Source organism: Myotis brandtii, unplaced genomic scaffold (assembly GCF_000412655.1).
Source record: "Myotis brandtii unplaced genomic scaffold, ASM41265v1 scaffold55, whole genome shotgun sequence".
NCBI classification, from domain to species: domain Eukaryota; kingdom Metazoa; phylum Chordata; class Mammalia; order Chiroptera; family Vespertilionidae; genus Myotis; species Myotis brandtii.
This window is the reverse complement of record NW_005370042.1, coordinates 2,920,657-2,925,442: the sequence shown is the minus strand read 5'-3', so window position 1 is coordinate 2,925,442 and position 4,786 is coordinate 2,920,657. Positions and strand designations below refer to the sequence as shown.

The following is a 4,786-nucleotide window of genomic DNA, read 5'->3' as shown; positions in this document are numbered from 1 at the left end:
AGCAGGTGGGGTGGGCCCTCCCCGCCTCCCCACCTCCCCGCCTCCCTGCCTCCCTCCCGCCAGCTGCTGGACTCGGTGCTCCAGAACCTCTAAGACTTTAGAGAGACAGAAGATGAAGCGGAACAGAAAAGGATCCGAAAGAAAAAGGAAAACAAGAAGAGAGATGCGGGGACCCCCGTGGCCTGGGAGCCGAGCCCGCTCCCCTACCTGGTGCTCCTGTAAGAGGCCCGAGGAAGAGGGCTTCGAGCTTCTCGGAGCTCCGGGAAGAGCTGCAGCGCCCCCTCCGTGACCCCCCGGAGGCCCCCGCTGGGCCACAAGCCCCTCCGGCGGCAGCTTCGCGCTCTCCCCTGGACAGGAGGGAGCCGGTGGAAGTGGTGGAATTCCACAGCAGAAGTAAGAAAAGGAAACAGAAGTCGGATCAAGATGAGAACGCCAAGACCAAAACTAGTATCCTTGAGAAAGATGTGAATATACAAGAATTTCACTTAGAAGAGGCTCTGCTGGCGGTGCACGGGTTTGGGATCACAGGCTACGGGAAAAGGAAGGAGAGAGTCCTGGACGGGAGCGGGCGATCATGCTGGGCTCATGGCCTCCCAAAAAGAGTTACGTGAATGACAAGGTTTTGCAGGAGCAGATCAAAGAGAAAAAGGCAGCCAAGGAAGAGGAAAAGAGAATGGCCCAGGACACAGACATTTTCAAGAAAAAGAAGAGGAAAGGGCAGGAGGACAGGAAATCCAAGAAGAAAGCAGCTCCCAGTATTTTGTCAAGTGGACAGATTGGCCAGGTTGGAAAATTCAAAAATGGGACCTTGATTCTGAGCCACGTCGACATCAGGAAGATAAACTCCTCCCGCGTGGCTAAGTGAGCTGCTGCCGAGCGACAGGGGTGGGGAAGCCCTTGTACTGAGACTGGGCCGGCCAGACTCCAGACTGTTATTTATTTCCTGTTTCATGACTGTTCTTTGAGGGAAAAATCCGATAGGACCAGTAAAGCTTCTGGGGCTAATGTGTCTGAGGGGCCACGTTGGGCCAACCACGCGCCATGTGCATGTAAAGTGAACCTGGTGAAAGACGTTTAATTTTCTCAGCGTGTCACTCGAGTTTCACTTTCACTGGTGTTTTGTGCATTTGCTCGTAATAAGATTTCTCATGAATGTACGGATTTGTAAGGGCTAATAATTAACTTTCAATCGCCATTTAATTTTCTAAAAACGATTTGGTGTCACTGTATCGTGAATGAGCTAACAATGTGGTCATTTGTCAAGTTATTTTGTGGGAAAAGCAGCTTCCATGTTCAGTCCCTATATGAAGTCTACTTCACAGGAAGGGACGTAAATAAAATTCACCCTTTGGGGCGTGTGTGGCCGTGGAAAAAAAAATACATGAAAGAAAAATCATAATGCACAAAATCATGAAAAGACATGAACAAGCATAGGAAATAAACAAGTTTTGAAGAATAATGAATGTTAGTTCATTCATGTCCATTAATTACATAGATGTCAGGAATGAGATGTTTTCATTATTTAGCAAGAACATATTTATGTATTTTCAAATTTTGTATTCCAAAGTGTAAATTCGGAGTCAAGGGACTATTTTTAACCACATAGAATAAATAAAAAGCATTTTCTTTGTACAATATATTCTCAGAACAGTGCAATGGAGCTTCCAGAGATACTTAAAAGGCCAAACAATGGTGGCTGTTTCCAGAGATGTCTGCCAGAGGTGCTCTTGAGGGTAGAAGACTGATAGTGAAAGAGAATGAAAACACAAGACATGCATGTGTTTCAAGAGGAACCAATGGAGAAACTATTAAATCATTTTTACCAAGATTTGATTTGGATTTATTTTCAAGGACATTTTGCAAAGCTTTGATTGGTCTTTTCTTTGTTTCACTTTCAAAAAGTCTGGGCTCTTATTCTTGGACTGCTGGTTGGGTATGCCTGAATACAAGGTCTAGAAACAGTCCTGTGTTGGTAAACTAGCTCTGGGAAAAACGACCCTGACTGGTAGAATTTTCCAATGCATGTGGTGTAAATTCTTCCACCATGGCTGATTTCCAGCTACCACTAAGATGTCATTGGAGGCCAAGTTTGGAAGAGAGGCACAGCATGGACTCCAGCCCACTTCAGGAAGGAACTATCCAGAACTCCAATGGTTTTGCTTCCTAACCTATGTCTGCATACTTGTTATTGGCATCATATTGGGAACACTTTTCCTCTCACTCTGAGGACTTCCTGAAACCCCCGAGTGAGGATTCAACTTTCAGGTCCTCACTAAGACAAGAAAATGTGGACCAGGAGATTATCTGAGCTGCTAGCTTTATCCCTTCAGGATGAGCATCCACAAAGGGAACAAAACATTGCCACGAGACCAAGGGAATCAGAGGACCACACAAGGACACACAATGGACTTCACTCTCTCTATGAAGTCACAGGAGCCACAACCCTCCTCTAGGAGGGAAGGAGACATGAGATCTGAGCGGTTGCATAGTGTGTCTAAAAGCATATTTAAATGATTGCATCTGGCTTGTGTGTACAGATCCGATGCAGCCTTCCTTCTCTACCACCCAGGCCCCGGGCTTTTGAGGAAGATAATGGCAGTCTTGGATGGTGAAGATGTATTCTAGGGGCACATCCATGGTGCAGTGAGAGCGTGTTTGCTACTCCACTTCATTTGATTGACCTTGCTCAGTTTCCTGGCTGTTTGCTTTCAGGATGAGATTGATCAGGAAGTAGATACCAGTGACCGAGGTGAAGGGGTATGAACAGAAAGTGTCCCTGCACGATTTCTTCCACTGACCAGCTCCCTTCCTTCTTGAGAGAACTGAGGATCTGGAGGTGTTTCTGCATCAGGAGGCACCACTGGTCTGGGCAGAAGTCGTTTTCTCAGCTGTAATGCAGTTGTGGCCACTGGTGTTTCAGGCCTGGAGCCATTGGGTAGACTGAAGACTGAGAGGTTGCTCAAGGAAACTTGCTGGAGTAGGTGGTATTGTGCTTCTCAAGTGATGACGTAGGTCCAGTTTGTTTTTCTTTTTTGATTCTAATCTGTTGTAGACACAGGTGCTTTTATGAAGTGCCAGGAAGTGACTTGTTGAGCAGCAAAGGGTTTCGGTGTCTTGCTGGAGCTCACAGGTGTTAGCAGTGGCGCTGGTGAGTGGCAATGCTGGAACATTAATTGAGACGATCTCCTATTCTCATGCCTTTGCATTTCCTTTTCTTTATATTCACAGCTATTGCAGCAAAGACAGTTTTGTTACAGAGAGCTCTTCAAATCTTAGGGGGAAAGATGTCTGAGGGCTTTCGGTTAAGCATGGAAGTCGGAGACTTGGCCCGGGTGCTGTACCACCCACCGCTGTAAAGGGTGGTCCACGGCAGGGGTCATGACTGGGAAGGGGCTTTGCCATTGGACGATGGAACACTAAACAAAAACCCTTCGAACAAAAACAGCCAAATGAAACAGCAGGATCCTAGTTCCATAAATGCGATGCTGCACCAGGAATGCTTTTGAGTCTGGATAATATTCCCCAAAAAAGAACTGGGGGTGGAAAATTAGGATTCTAAATTATGTTCATTTCAAGTTTCTGAAAGGTAAAAACACTTATATTTCAATGTATAAACTGAAGATATAAGAAGAGGTTGAAAGAAAATGTTACTGGAAATAAAAACAGGTGGTATGTAAATTGATAACAATAACCTCTGAATTTGATGTATAATTTTTAAATGAACAGGAACACAGGAGTCAGTAGAGAATAAATATACTGCATTTGTTAGCATAACTGCATTGGGCTTCGTTAGTCATAAATAAAGTATTTGCTTCTATTTCACCTTTGGTTTTAAGAAAGGCTTTTTTCTATGCTTTGAATTAAGTGTTAATAAGATAACTAGTTCACATTGGATACCTACAAATTGCTTATTATGCTTTTAACCACCAAGTAATATGGTGTACCGAGCAACTATAACATGACAATCACTTGTGCTAACTGGGCTGTTTCTTTTGGAAAACTGCTGAGCCATTGCATCAGGGCCCTTCCAGACGCCTGTTTACCTGAGTCGGCTCCTGCCTGGTGTCCACACAGCATTAGGCTTCAGCCCCAGGATTAGACTTATCCCATGATCTCTGACTTACAGAGTTCTGGTCAGACTGAGGCCCATTGCCATGACCAGTCCCCATGTTGCCTACCTTCCACCCCAACTCCTCCACAGTCAGCTTCGGATCCTTCATTACAGTCTGCCACGCCCCGTCACCTCTCTCTGGCTCTGAGACTCTACCTACCCTAGATTGACTCACCTGGTCACACCACTACCACCCAAAGTCCTCACCTGAGTGACTTTACTGATCACTATACACTCTCCCCAAATAAGTATTGTCAATGGGAAGGGCTGTTAAAACACAATGGGAAACCACCAACAAAATGAAAAACAGCCCACCGAATGAAAGATCATATTTGCTAGTGATACATCTGATAAGGTCTTAATTTCCAAAATTTATAAAGAACTTATACAACTCAGCACCAAGAAAAAAAACACAATCCAATTAAAAAATGAGCAAAGGACTGAATAGATACTTCTCCAAAGAGAGCATACAGATGGCCAATAGACATATGGAAAGATACTCACTGTCACTAATCATCAGAGACATCCAAATTAAAACCACAATGAGATATCACCTCATGCCTATAAGAATGGCTATCATCAATAAATCAACAAACAAGTGCTGGCAAGGATGTGGAGAAAAGGGAACCCTTGCGCTCTGTTGGGGGGGAATTCAGATGTGTGCAGCCACTGTGG

The 4,786-nt window shown here is 44.8% G+C and overlaps 1 pseudogene; it reads left to right on the top strand.

Annotated features, from left to right (window-relative positions):
* LOC102250664 overlaps positions 1-1,368 on the top strand; it is a 172,642-nt pseudogene extending 171,274 nt beyond the window's left edge.
* The last annotated feature ends 3,418 nt before the right edge of the window (positions 1,369-4,786 follow it).